This window comes from Musa acuminata, chromosome BXJ1-7 (genome assembly GCF_036884655.1).
Source record: "Musa acuminata AAA Group cultivar baxijiao chromosome BXJ1-7, Cavendish_Baxijiao_AAA, whole genome shotgun sequence".
NCBI classification, from domain to species: domain Eukaryota; kingdom Viridiplantae; phylum Streptophyta; class Magnoliopsida; order Zingiberales; family Musaceae; genus Musa; species Musa acuminata.
The window spans coordinates 38,028,889-38,043,803 of record NC_088333.1 but is presented as its reverse complement, the minus strand read 5'-3'; the positions used below and the strand labels follow the sequence as shown (position 1 = coordinate 38,043,803).

General features: G+C 37.7%; 2 long non-coding RNA genes across 3 annotated transcripts; both read right to left on the bottom strand.

Annotated features, from left to right (window-relative positions):
* Positions 1 to 4,174: 4,174 nt before the first annotated feature.
* On the bottom strand, positions 4,175 to 5,984 carry LOC135679239 (uncharacterized). Of its 2 annotated transcripts, XR_010515187.1 has the most exons (3): positions 4,944 to 5,984; positions 4,663 to 4,820; positions 4,175 to 4,584 (listed from the first exon to the last, which is right to left on the bottom strand). It is a non-coding gene; the product is annotated as an uncharacterized LOC135679239 (long non-coding RNA). The 2 variants fall into 2 exon arrangements; XR_010515186.1 differs by having other exon boundaries at positions 4,175 to 4,820.
* A 293-nt stretch (positions 5,985 to 6,277) lies between these two features.
* Positions 6,278 to 13,233, bottom strand: LOC135679238 (uncharacterized). The gene is made up of 2 exons (XR_010515185.1): positions 13,149 to 13,233; positions 6,278 to 8,562 (listed from the first exon to the last, which is right to left on the bottom strand). It is a non-coding gene; the product is annotated as an uncharacterized LOC135679238 (long non-coding RNA).
* Between the last annotated feature and the right edge of the window lie 1,682 nt (positions 13,234 to 14,915).

The following is a 14,915-nucleotide window of genomic DNA, read 5'->3' as shown; positions in this document are numbered from 1 at the left end:
TCACTCACCGGCCCACCATCTCGATTGGTGTCAGAAAGGACGGTCACGTGGGTCCCACCGGTGGGGCCGACGCAGAAAACGAGACGCGTATGCTCTATTATTTATTCTCATGAATTTTCAATTTTCTTTTTCTTTTCTTTTCTTTTTTTTTTGGGTGATCTCATCACTTTGTCATCTTCTTCCCATCATAAGAATCACGTCAATGATATGTTTCCGTCCAATCAATATGATTTTAATCGATTTATAATATTATAATAAATTATATATTTTCAATTATACGAAAAAAATAATAGTAAAAAATATTATCAAATATTATAATCGGACCCAATGGATTGATCTTTAGAAAAAATAATAATATTTCAAATATTAGATAAAATTTTAAAAAATAGGGAGATTTTCTCGAAATTTACTCATAAACTAATATGAAGAAACAATTTATTACTTAATTAATACTTAATTCTATCCAACCAAATATTGTAATATATCTATGACTGAGGATACAAATGGTATCAAAATTTATGTCCCACTAAAAACAAGACAATTAGATAAGTCAAGATAAATAAAAAAGAGATAGAGAGAGAGAGAGAGAGTACAATAATTGAGGTCCAAATATGTGACTCGAGTTTGCCCACGAGGAAGTGATTCATTTCTTTGAGATCTCCATTATTGATTGGATGCTAATTTGTGTTTCTCATGCACGATTGATGATGCCTCGTGGGATTTTTGTTGTCTCCTTCTATTATTCAAGTTATTTTTTTCTCGTGCTCTCAACTCGAGTTATTATTATTTTTATTCTATTAGTTTCTTCCATAAATAAAATGATGAGTTATAAATATTATAAATTTGTTGATGCCCATTATTTCCTTTAGGATTTCATTTTTTGTTTATTAATTCACATTATATTATGATCTTTGATTCAATTATGAATCAATTTATTGAATAATCGACTTCATTTTTTATAAAAATATAATTATAAAAAAAAACTTTTAGCAAAGGAGGATGATATGAATATTATAGTTTTGGTTCAATGAAATAATTAATTGGATAAAAATAATATCTAATTATGACTTGTAGTTCTTTCGAGTTAACACATAATCATACGACGTAACATATTTATGGCTAGATAACCCTTGTAATTAGTCTCTCTCGACCAACTTAAGAGTTATCTCACTTTAAAAGATCCTCATGTGTGTGCTCAAAGATCATACTATTTAACTTAAGTATTAAAAAAAATTATTGGTATTAAACATGCAATATCTCTATCGAAGGATTTTTCGACGAACATCGATTAATTTCGAACACGCTCTATACGTCTATGCATCACACAACGTGAATCTGATTGATCGGACTAAGAAAAATCTTAGTTTCTTAACTTTTAAAAGAATAAAATATATTTTTATTGTATTAAATAACATACATAACATCGATACGTGGATTTAAACATGAAACTCATTACTTTATGAATTGAATGTTTTAAAAGAGACATCAAATGATTTTGTAGAGGAAAGAAGAGGTTTGATGAATCCACAAACTTCTACTAATAAAAGAAAGGAGATGTACGTTTGGTAAACTTGTATGGTTAGCCACCTATGCGTGTGTGATGTTGATGCCTCTATTGTGTTGTCTTGATGTATCATCGGATTTCTGACCCATATCCCATGTTATGATGAAGAAGACAAGTATAAGAAAAGAAGAAGAAGAAGAAGAACATGATGATGATGATGAATTCGAAGAATAAGACGAAGGAGGAGGAGTAGATGAAGTGTCTCCCATCACATAGTAACATTTAAGGTATTTATTTATGTCTCAAATTAGGGAGAATTTTGTTAGACGAGAAAGACTCATTTAAATGGAGTTGGCACAAACTCCATACTGAAAGCTGAAGCTTCTTATGATCAACAAGGTAAGGAGAATTAGAAGTGTTATCACTGTAAAATTGTTGCAATTAGGGAGGGACTCTTCAAGAGAGGAATTCAAGCTATTATTTCACTCATTTGATGGATATTTTTAATCGGAACTATATATATTTTCTTGAAAAAAATTTATTATAATCAATTTACTCCTCTTCTAATAATTTTTATGTTAATTATGTTTTCGCAGAGGAAAACATGACCGCAAATAGGTTGAAATTTTTTGGGAGTTTAAATAGGATGATGATGATGATGATGATGATGATATTTTGCCATCGATTTTTTACCTCCGATTATTATAAAAACAACGTTTCGATTTGAAATATATATATATATATATATATATATATATCTCATTTTTTTCTAGAAAAAAAACTTAAACTCTTAGTTTAAAAGCTTACGACATAAGGTTTTGAATCATGTTAAGTATATCTGATACATCATCATCAAACTAATATTTTTTTGGATTACGATCCTTCTTAATAGGCTCGGGTCGGGCCGATACGGCTTTCTTCGTAAGCCGGAGAGATCATTTGGGCCGAGCTTGGGTTGGATCTCTAAGAATGCTATGAAGATGGAAAGTTCAACTTGCTTGCTACTCCGAAAAGAATGCTTAGCCTTATCCATTAATTACAGCTCCTCCTGAACTGAACTGTTGTGTGTAATAGCTACCTGCAGATTAAGAAGAGAGGGAACTCAGCACATTGTTCTTGTTTTTGGTGCAGTGTGTAAAGGAAGGTCCTCCTGATCGATTCTTGCACTAACTTTTTTGGATGAACACACACCATGACAAGTCACTTGAATTGTTTGTAGAGGTTGTTTGTGTCCAAGGATTTGACTTGTGTGATGTGATGTGATGGATGGAGGAATCACTCCTGTATTAGTCTGGGAAAAGAGAAGGAAAGCATGAGAAGGAAGCAAACTCCCTCACACTCCCTACTCACCTTTTGCTTGGAGGTAGCAAGTGATGGTTTCCAAGCTAAAAAAATCCTGCAAACTCCTTTTGCCACTTGTAGTTGTACAGCCAACACATGGACATGGAGGTGTGTTAGGCAGATCCATCTGCAAATCCAACTCTCAACATGTTCTTGGAATCTCTTTCTGTGGCTTCAAGAAGCCCTTTTTCCTCCCCCCCCATCAACCTCATCATCTTTATGGCCATACCGAGCTTTACTTTGGTGACAGCTCCTCATCGTGCCTCTGGGAAGAAGAGGAAGTAGAAGAAGAAGAAGAAGAAGAAGAGGCGTCTCGGACTCGAAGCTGCATACATCATCACCAACGTGACACCACGACCGGTGACAGTGACGACGACGATGGCTTGTCATTTGTTTAAGAAGGCTAATGAAGCTTTGTCATCCACAATCTCAGTGCATCAAACAACACCTCTTTTTTGTTGTTTCTGCATGCGTTCTTCCACCCACCGAGCAAGCTTTGCATTGGACTAACACCTCCTCTTCTTCCACTACCAGAAGCCAAGAGAAGATCGAAGATCGATCAAAGAGATCCATGGAAGTGGTGGAATGGTGGGTGTGGAACAACAGGACTTCATTATTGGGGGTAGGCAAGTGAGCTTATCCTTAGTGAGCCAATCCTATTGGACCAAACACACAGCACATCAACATAAAGTGTTGTTTGGTAGTGGGAATGTGTGGGCACAACAATGTCATTCTCGTGATGCAATTTATGTCACAGAACGATCAACGAAGAAAAGCAAAAACATGTATCTGTACAGTGAGAGAAAGCTGGATCGAATTGATAGTGCATCATAAAGGTCTATGCAGAGTGCAATGGTACTAAAGGACAAGGCAAGTCGCTGTATCGATGCATTTGGTGTAGATGGAGTGAGGAGGGCCTTCTCTTTCCTTGGCCAATAGAATAATACCTGAGATGACCAGTTGATTGAAGCTTTTGCTCATTCATTTAGAGCAGTCAAAGCTGTTCTGTTGATCATCTTCATAAATTCCAAGCACTGTATACAGCAGCAGAAGCAATTCATTCAAGTTTACAAGTCTCAACCCACAATTAGGATCAGTGCAGAGAGCAAATTGTTTTGATCCGATCATAAACCCCCAACACCAAAAGGTTCAACATCTACAGTGGTTGTAGAGAGAGAGAGAGAGAGATTTAAGAAGCTTGCAGGACTTGGAAATTGCAGCCTATTAGGGGGATGAGAATAAAGCAAGTGATCAAGTATTTATCAGCATAAAGTTGGAGTGTGTTTCCCCACATTCTTCTCAAAAAGAAAAAGGAATTGCATCACAAAGTATACCAAAGTTTTGCTTTACTGGAAATCGATATATTGGCTGAGACAAAAAAGAAGAAGAAGGCTACTTGATTTCAATCTGTTTGCACAAAGGATTTGGTCTTTTAGGCCTAATTCTACCATATGGTGCTTGAGCCTATTCAACACAGACAGAAGAGAGTGCAGAGATGGGGTAGCAGATGTCAACTCCTGGTCTACTCCGTACTCAAAAAATTCCATGACAGATTGGTGGAAGACCCAATCATCGTTCCTGCTGCTGCTGCTGCTGCATCTTTGCTGAAGAAATAATGCATCAACTTTCTTCCCACCCTTTTCAGCATCCTTTCATGTGTCCTTTGAACACGTAGTTGATGAAGCATCAATAAGCAGGTTTGATCCAAGTTTGATGAAGCATCCTCACCATTTCAAGACCTGAGTGCAGCCGAAGAACAAGCATGTTTGAGCCAGGAATTAGTTCCAACTTATGTCGACTGGTGCAAGAATTCCTACCTGCAACTGTTTCAAATGTTCATGGATTGCAGAAATGTATCAGTTTACTTGAAATCTGATCGATATAAGCTCGTTCGGAGGTCAGATTTGTGAGAGTTTAATTTGAAACTCATTCAACCTTGACTATTGATATCAGATCACTTTTTCTGCTCATCAGCCTGTCAAAACAGCAAGTTAATTAGCACAGCAAAAGATAATTTTTTTGGTATGAAAACAGGTGATGACAAGTATTAGTTGTTAATAGAAAAGCCAATGAGCCAATGATATCTGTAGCTGTTTACCTGAGACTCGAATTCTGATGGCAAGATGGAAACAAGCACAGCTTATATCATTCACCTTCAGAATGCTAATGATGGATGTTTAGCTACTGCCCTGGACAACCTTGTAGGTTCCATCTGGTCTTTCAAGAACAAGAGAAGAGGATAGTGAGGTGTGTCAGTGCCTTTGGGAAGACAGGAAATGGAGTCAAAAAGAGTCTTCAAGATGCTGGTGTCCAAGAACAAGACAAAACCTCCTCCCTACTGTTTCCTGTGTTGGGATGAACACTCTGGTTTACTAACATTCCTGTCATCCAGACAAACAAAGATATAGCCGAAAAGAACATCCTGTACACATATCTTTGTAGGCATATTTGGATCAATCTTATGGTTATAACATCAGAGTGAGCAAGCAGCCTGATACTGAAGCCAAACAGGAAAGAAAGAAGGCTAAGAACTACTAAATTCTGGTGAAGTAGATTTGTTTATTGGAAAAGGTTGTGATGGAAAACTGCAAGTGCAACATTTGTACATCACATTTCAAGAATGGAAGCAAAATGACATTAGCTTTTTGCTGTGAGTGGTAAATCATAGCAAAGCCAAGAACAATGCTGCTACTTTTCTTTCTGAAAACTACTGTCCTTTGCTGGAGATGATTAGGAAGGCAATTAGAAGAAATCTGCATAGTACTCGAGTGTCAGAAGACCTTTCCAGCTGAGAATAGGTCTCTTGACATTTGCATCAAAGTGATCAACCAAAAAGACAAGTAATTAGTTACCTGAAAACTTCGGTTCATCGATCGTCGACTTTACACAGCATTAACCAGCCTCGAAAGCTCATAATTCAGATATAATTTGCCATGTCTTAAACATGTAGGGTCTCAAATAAAAATCTCCACCAGGTATTATGAACTGGTAATCTCATGTAGAATTGGAAAACCAGCAAAGTGGAAATCAGACAAATATATTATCACACTACTCAAACCACACATCATTTTCATGCTAGCAATAATCTACTTATTCAGAAAAGAAAGTGCTAGATGCCAAAAGAGGTCTGCCATTGTCAACTGAGATCCATTACACTCGATAACAATAAAGTGAACAGGGATACAATTTAAAGCTCCTTTTTCTTGTTCTTTCCTAATTGGAAAATTATCTTTTCGGCAAATTCATAAGGTAATTAAATACCATTTTTTTTTGTAGCAATTATTAAGCCCACTGGAGTGACCTCTTAATGTATAATTGAGCCAAAGGAAAAGAACACACAAAGCACCCCTTTTTTTTTTGGCACCAGTAGGAGCAACTACATCAAACATCAAGATATGACAAGAGAGAAAACATAAGATGTATGCAACAGGGTCAAATATTATAATCCAAAAGGATTCACTCTTATCCATCACCATAAATATCAAGAACAACCACCAAAGCATAAAGATTGTGCATCAGATTCAGAGTGGCTACAATGACTTGTGAGCAAACCTAAGTCAACAAACTCAATTTAATAAGAATGCACTAGATATGAATGTTGATATCAATGTGGTGAAGTGGAGTCTACATTTTATAAAACTAATAAACATGTACCAAATCTAGAAGGAAAAGATAAAAGCATTTCAGATTATGTCAGCAGAGTGCAGGTCCAAACCATCTAGAATGTCATGGTTGAGAGATTAAAAATGATCCTGGAATGAAGAATAAACTGAATAGATATATAATATGATCAAATACTTTTTTCTTTTTAGCTGGGACTGGAATGAGCTCTAATCAATTTGATTCCACAGCTCCTCAATTATCCATCCAATCGCCATCCAAAGTGGTCCATTTCAGTGGATCCCATGGCAATTGATATGCTATATCTTCACTTTACAGAAAGTGACTTCAATTGCGTGACACAAGCTGAATCAAGCCATGCTAAACAATAATCTAATCTAACATACCTCTCACCAATTACATCCTCTTCCTTCTCTCGCTCCAAAACATTCCCCTTGATCAACAGTGACACTGCATGAAAGCCAAGTTTGTCTTTATGTTTTAGCCCATGATTCTGTCATCCATCATCCACAGTCGTGCCCTTTCTCTTCTCCTTTTCTTGAAGATGCATCCAAAGCTATGCCCGCATTATAGTGGCACCAACATCCTGGCCCTCTTTCATTTCAAAGCAAATGCTTGTCACTGCTAATGAACCAGCTTCTACTTTAATGGGGGCAACAAGGTTTTTGGTGTCGAGGGTTCCGTCATCTGCACGCCATCGTCTGAGAGCGATGGAGGAATTGTAATGGATGGATGCATGCATGCATGCATTGCTCGGCATCCATCCAGCAGGATGAGATGCTGCTTGAACCGGACAAAGTGGTACTGCCGAGTCTTGGCACTCTATAAATTCACATCAATACCTTCCATGCTTCCTTCCCCTTCAGTAGAACATCCCACTGTGACCGAGATCTTTCTTGGATCTTCCATTCTCTGGAAAATTTGTGACCATGTATCCAGGTGAGATTGCCAGCATTAGATACCTTTCACCTTCGTGTATGCCTTCTTGCCAGTCTCAGTACCACATGGCTGAGAACAGCATCCCCTCCTCCTTCCACCTGAGCGATCTCTTTGGATGTTGCTCCCCGAACCAAGCTCAGAGCTCGCCTTTGATGCATGAAGTCGGCCTTCCAAACAACGGCATCCCCTCCTTCCACCTGAGCGATCTCTTTGGATGTTGCTCCCCGAACCAAGCTCAGAGCTCGCCGTTGATGCATGAAGTCGGCCTTCCAAACAACAGCGTGGTCGAGGCGGAAGAGCAGCGACTGTGCTGGGCCGAGGAGCGGAGGAAGAGGAGGATGATATCCAACAGAGAGTCCGCGCGGCGATCGCGCATGCGCAAGCTGAAGCAACTCAGCGAGCTGCGGTCGCAGGTTGCCCATCTCCGGTCTGCAAACGGCCGGCTCCTCGATGATCTCAACCGTGCCATGAGAGAGCGCGATCAGGTCCTCCGTGAGAATGCCCAGCTCAGAGACAAAGAAACAGAGCTCCAGAAGAAGCTGGAGAAGCTGCCACCTGAACATAGTTGTGTTCCACAAAATCCAGAAGAACTCGGCTCGGATTACAGTTGAATCCTCCTTTTTGTGTTCTTCCCTTTTGAACTCTCTCATCTCTCTCAGCGTGATTAAGCGGGTAGGCTGCATGCACAAGTTTACCATGCAAATAATTAATGCTCTTGCATCACGAATTTAGTTGATACGGATGGAGGAGTTGTCCTGTTATGATTTCAGTAATCATTTCAAGAACATTAACCATGGCTACTAAGAAGAAGACCACCGAGTCGAAGAGGCAAAACAGCAACACCCAACTGCTTATTGGATAGCAGTCAGATGTTACTGCTTGAAACATTCGATTCGGTGGAAGAGAACAGAAAAAGGGTTGTAGGCCACAGTGGCTGCACATATCATATTTGCCATGCAACAGGAATCTCTTGCAGGTGGTGGCAATTATTGGTGGTGAGCTTTCAAGAAAACCCTAATGTTTCAGATGTCTTTGCGCCAGAAGATTGAAAGACTTGTCTCTAGCAATCCGGACAAGGATTTACTTTCATGGCTGACATGCCTTGAATTGTATACGGCTCTCCCATTCCATGTCCATGAAATCCTGTTTTCATGTGCCTGTTTAAAGACATTATAGGGATAAGAAATTAGTTCAGTTCAAGGCAAACTATGCATCAGAAGCACCAAAAACCACAGCAAGATTCACTTGAATTCAAATGTTGTCATAGTCGATGTTTGACATTTCAGGACTTGGCTCTCTCAGAACTTGAGGCGTCTGGTAAATTCTACCTGGAGCTGCTTATCTTCCAAAAAACATAGCCCTCTCCTCACAGAACTTGTGGATTTCAAACTTTCTTTACACTGTTTGGAGAACCTTCAACTGAAGTTAGATACTGAATTATTTCTAGTGCACTGAATGTTCAGAGAGAGTGACCTGCACAAATCCACCACAGAAAATGACTGACTGCTCTCTTTACACTGCCACCACCATCATTTCCAAGACTGTTGCTACTCAAGTTTTAGTGGCCTCTTGTGTGTTTCCATCAATGTCTTAGTCTTGGCTCATTCAAAGTATTTTGGGGTACAAACATTCCTCGTGATTTTGCATAATACTAAGCACATGAGGTTCCTATCTTCTCCAGGAAATGTTACATTATAGCTGCTTTCATGGTTCCAAACTTTCTGATATTTCAGGCTTAAGATAGAGTTCACTTCTGGTGAAGCATCTCTGTCTTTTCAGAAAACTAACACATCAAATTGTTCTTTATGTCTGTTCCTGGATGAGGCTTAGAAACAGAGAATTCAGGTTTAACAGTACATGAAAATGCTAGTTTCTCCATCAAACAAGAAAGCTCAAACTTTCAGGTTTGGTCCTTGGAACACAAGCAAGCTGGTTAAGTCCATTGGCAACCTTTTCTAAGCTAGCCTTCAAATAACTTTAGCATGCATGTATGCCTCTAAAAAGAGGGTATCTTGAGGTCCCAAATAAGTTGGGTCATCAAAGTATCAGTCAGTTCATGCCATCTAGCTAAGCCTGATGTGTCGCATCATGCATCATTTTGTTACATGCAATTTGACAGAATAGGTAAAGCTTACAATACTTCAGACATGCATGTATAAGTAGTGCACAACCAAATAGCTTTAGGCTGACCAAAGAAAGGAAGCAGTTTAGCAGAAGGATAAATGAACAAATGGATGCCACTAAAGCCTTATTTTATTGTAAATGCTTATATGCATGCGTGCAAGATTTCTTGAGACTGAAGTGCACCATCCTCTCTTGATATGTAATCCATCGAGTTAACATAGAGCCAATCAACTGTTATACTTTTCCTTCATCACGACCGATGCAATATATTTGGTACAAAACTCGCATCCTTTGTATTCCATCAAATCAACATAGAGCCAATGAACTGCAGTACTTCGAACTCACACACACTTGCGTGTGTAATAAATGAGTGTCTGGTTGAAACAGTTGTGTAATAATCTACTACTAATATCAAATATCATGTCAAAAAAATAAGAAAGAATGCATATATCAAATACCAGTTTGCTTCGGTCTTGAGTAATTTCCAGCACCAATCCTTTAAAACAAATCATGCATGTCAAAAGAATAACAAGCTACTCACCACTGTTTGAACACAATAGGCAATCTTAATAAAAGTAGCAGCCTACAAGCAAACCTAAAAAATAAGCTATGCTTAATAGGAACGTGGCACGATAAATTTAGAGATACCAATACATCATATACAACGATCCCATCTCACCCAAATGGTATGGATTCTCTGGTGAACATGAAAACTTAATAGCAAGCTTGGCGCAAGATTCTTGCAGCCAATAACAATACATGATTCCGAAACAAACAGACGATACACACTATGTACCAACCACAATATAACTTCTTTATTTCGATAAGAACCAAGTCAAACACAATAGTACTGGTACATGACCAAGTTTAAAACTCGCAAAGGGATGAAATAGGCATCACACAGATCGATACGTGATAGAAACTATTATTACTCCTCTTCTACCTCTGACTCAGCATTCGACCATCTTTGTACCACTGCACTATGTAATCTTCTTCCGAACCATCTTCATCATAAAGAGATTTAGCTACCAAAGCAACTTCCTCAGTGCATCCCTACTAAATTCCCACAGAATGTTCCAATAGCACACAGAAGACGCATCTGTGATTCCTTATCATGCACTATAGCCAGAAGGTAGTTCTTTCTTCTTCTTGACAACCCATTTTGCAACCTATTTTACCCACACCCTAAAACAGGGCCTGAAAAAGTGCATTCGTTTTCTCCTGATAAGACTCAGTCAGAGAGCCCAGAAAGGAGACAAGCTCACTAAGTTTGGATCCCTTCTTCAGTGTACCTTCGATCTCTACAATCATCTGCTCCATAGTGCTAGGTGTCTCCTTTGCTTCAGTTCCTGCTTTTGCAGCTCCCACTTTCCACACTTGATTTTGCTTTCTTCTCTTCCTTCTCAGGCACATTACCAGCGGAATGTGCACATTATCAAAAAGCATGTGCAGTCACAGGATTACCAGATCCATAACACGGTACATACTCTTTGATAAAGTTCTCTAGTAGTCTAGCTAATTTGGCATTGTCATGAGCTCCGTTAACAAGCTAAGTACCAGTCTTTTCATCGAACTTGGATTGAGCACCAAGCTCACAGCCAACATACTTGGTAGTGTAAGAAGCTAGTCGGTACAAGGCATTTGCAATGCCCACCATGTTCACAATGTTTGTCTTGATGCCATTCCCACAACCTTCTATTTTAGTTATCATCTTGGGCACATTATACCGATAGAAGGCATCATCGATGTTTGAAGCGCCAATGTTCTGCAATGCCATCTTTGCACGAGGAAACACAAGTAGATAGACACTAACAATAATGTCAGACAATGGAACTGGACACAATATTTTTCCCTCAATGCAGGACTGGTCAGCCACTGGTATTAGTTGTGGAACTCTGTTCTATTGGCTTCTTGTAAAAGCACATATATTAACGAGCATGGTATATATAACAAGCCAATAGAAGAGAGTTCCACAATTAATACTGATTAAATGAATGGTGTTTATGGTCCTTGTTTCCCAATCCATTAAAGAGGAAAAGATCAAAATCACAACACTTAATTTTCACATGCAAAACATTGCATACTATGCAGATAATTAAAGTAAGATACTACCTAGATAATCAGAAAGAAGGAAGCAAGGAAATTGATACAATCATAAAAAGAAGAAGTTGTGAACAATTTACAGGGACATTCAACGATAGATATTGATAGCACGCATCAACAAATTATCCAGTCGAGTTCCAAAATTTTTTTACTTAAACCAGCTTTACATGGCCTACTAATAATTGATACTTGTATCCTAACACTACTATCAAGAATTTTCTAGATTTTGGTCTCCATGCATTAGGTACTGTTGCTGCTTTTCCAATTTCCTGGTTACCATATCTGCCAAACAATAGTTTATATGTATTATAATGCATCAACCAGGTACCTTTAACATTCTTTCTATAAATGAAAGATCATGTGGAACTCAATCTTGGCAAGATACTTGTCTATACCACTATTGCCCTAGGTATAAGGCTTCATGTGCTTGTTACTGCATGGTATTTAATCACATTTCTCGGTGTATAATACCAAAGTAGTTTCAACCTGAGGCACAACATCAATATCTTGAGACATGTTATTCCACACAAAGAGGTCCATAGAGGTAGCTACCATACCATTCATCATTATCCGAGAAACATAAAACCTAAAATTCACTTGTAAAGAGCTTAACCACATAGTCCAAAAGCAATAAAGTTGAAGGCCGAATAAAAATTCTGCAATTTGTAGAGTTGTAAAATGAACTAACCTCCTAGGCCTAGATTCAACAACTTCACCTGATTGTATGAGAACTGCAAGTTCTTCAAGGATCTAATAATTCCACTTTTACATAAATCTACAGTTTCACCTGATTGTATGCACATGACTCTCATCTACATGACACATACTTATAAAAACTCAGCTACATGATTCTTGATGATGCAAGCAATAGCTCTTGATGATGTATCACCACATATCTCACCAGATTACCAGCAATCCCAACTTTTATCCTACAGACTGTGACATATAAATAGCTTAATATTTAATTACGCATAGTTGACGTGGATGCAATATAATTAAGTCATATTCATATCTTAAACAGTTCTTAAAGTTAAGAACCATGCCCTAGAATTAATCTACCTCAAACCTTAAGTTCAATCATACCTTAAACATGTCCAGAACTTATAACTAAACAAGAAAAACAAGAATTTCTCAACAATGAGATAACAGAGGTGGCCTACTTTGGCCATACATCATCCACTGACACATAGAAAAAATGCTCCAAGCGTCAATCGACGATAATTAGATGTAAAATCTCCCAAATCTATCGTCTAAAAAAGCCCATTCAGCTGGAACCACAAGAATCAGATCAAGAATTCATCGAAGGCAACGAACGTCCCAAAGAACCCTACTAACTCATTAATGGAAGGCGATCAAACAACAGCAAGAAATATGACTGGATCAACATCTTTCAAGGAAACGGCAAGAACAAACACCATCATGAACAAGCATAAAATCCGGCAAGCAAGAAGAACAATCAATTGAAAACGGGTCTGATCAATGGCAAAGAAGACAGAAAGGGCGTCGATCGCCTGACCTAATTCGCCACCGTAGCTTTACCGAGGACACGAGGGCAGAGAAGAGGTTGACATAGACAGAGGCCACCTTAGGTTTCCGCTACCGCATGGCTGTGTGTATTCACGCTACCTTCTAGAGGAATAAATTCTTTTATCATCATTAAAATTGATTTTATTATTATTATTATTATATATATATATATATATATATATTTGTTAGAATAATGAGAAATTATCTAAATTTTTTAAAGGGATTAGGATATCAGATAAAATGATCTTTTATCTTCTTATTTTTTATATTATCGTTATCTAATTATTAACTTTCTTATTATTATGACTATTTGACGAGTGAAAGTTTACGTCTTGAATGGATATAAGTTTATTCAAATTATGTATGTGGATGATATTTTTTTATTTTAACATTAATAAAAAAAATAATGTTACACTTATCATGATACTCACAAAAAAGGTCAATAGGTTTTTTCTACTATTAATACTAGTTGGTCTTGAAGCTTTTTCTTTTGTGAAGGTTAGGTTATTAGATTTTTGATGTCTTTAGTGTTAAAATAGATCATTTTAATATGGATTTTGTGAATGAATCTTCTTGGGTTTGAAGTTTGATTGTTGATCATAAGTGAGACCTTTGTAAATTGAATGAGTTGTTTGGACATTTGATTATTGATTTTATTTCTAAAATTAATTATCAGATTTTTTATAATAATAATAATAATAATAATAATAATAATAATGAATGGAACCATCAACTATAGTTGCCTATGCCTTACTTGTCTCCCAATATGCATTTGACCAATCAGCATCTGTTGATTGGTCTCATTTATGAAAGGAATAACATGTGTGATTTATTTTTGTTATAAATTGCTTCATTCTAGAATGTCTATTTCTCACTGTATTGCTACATTTGGTCTTGTAGAGGCTAAGCTTTTATATGTTGTGTGGTGCTTGTTAGGATCGAGAGCACTAAGAGGGGGGGGGGGGTGAATTAGTGCAGCGGAAATCTTATATTAATTTAAAAACCAAAAGCTGCGTTCGTTCAAAAACTATTATGATGCAAAAGCAAATTCTCAGTTTGTATCTAAGTGCAGTTTGCGTCTAAGCGCAGATTGCGTTTAAGCGCAGTTTTGCGTCTAAGCGCAGTTTTGCGTCTAAGCTCAGATTTACGTCTAAATGCAGATTTACGTCTAAACGCAGATTTAAGTCTAAACGCAGTTTTACGTCTAAACGCAGATTTACGTCTAAACGTAGTTTTACGTCTAAACGCAGATTTACGTCTAAACGCAGATTTACGTCTAAACTTTGAAACTCGTTTGTATACTCGCAGAAGGCAGTATCCAGTTGAAATCAAGACGTAAACGTGAACTGAAATCTGACGATTGAGCGAGGAAAGCCGATTTACGTCTGAATGCAGTTTTGCGTCTAAATGTTGAAACTCGTTCGTAAAATCATAGAGGACAGATTGCAGTTATTAATAGGATTAAAATGTAAGCGTAAACTACAAAGAAGCTCGTTCGTAAAAGCACGGAAAACAGTTCTGCAGAATCAAACGTAAACGTAAACTGTAATGTATGAAAATACGATTTACGTCTGAATGCAGATTTGGAAGAACAACACTTAGAATTTGTTCGTGAAAGCGCAGAGAGCAGTAGTGATGAGGGAGGTTTGCAGTAATGATAAAGTGCTCGAAAATAAACGCAAACCAGAGATTTAGAGTGGTTCGGTCAGCCTTGACCTACTCCACTTTTGGCTTCCTCCACCGATGAGGTTGCCGA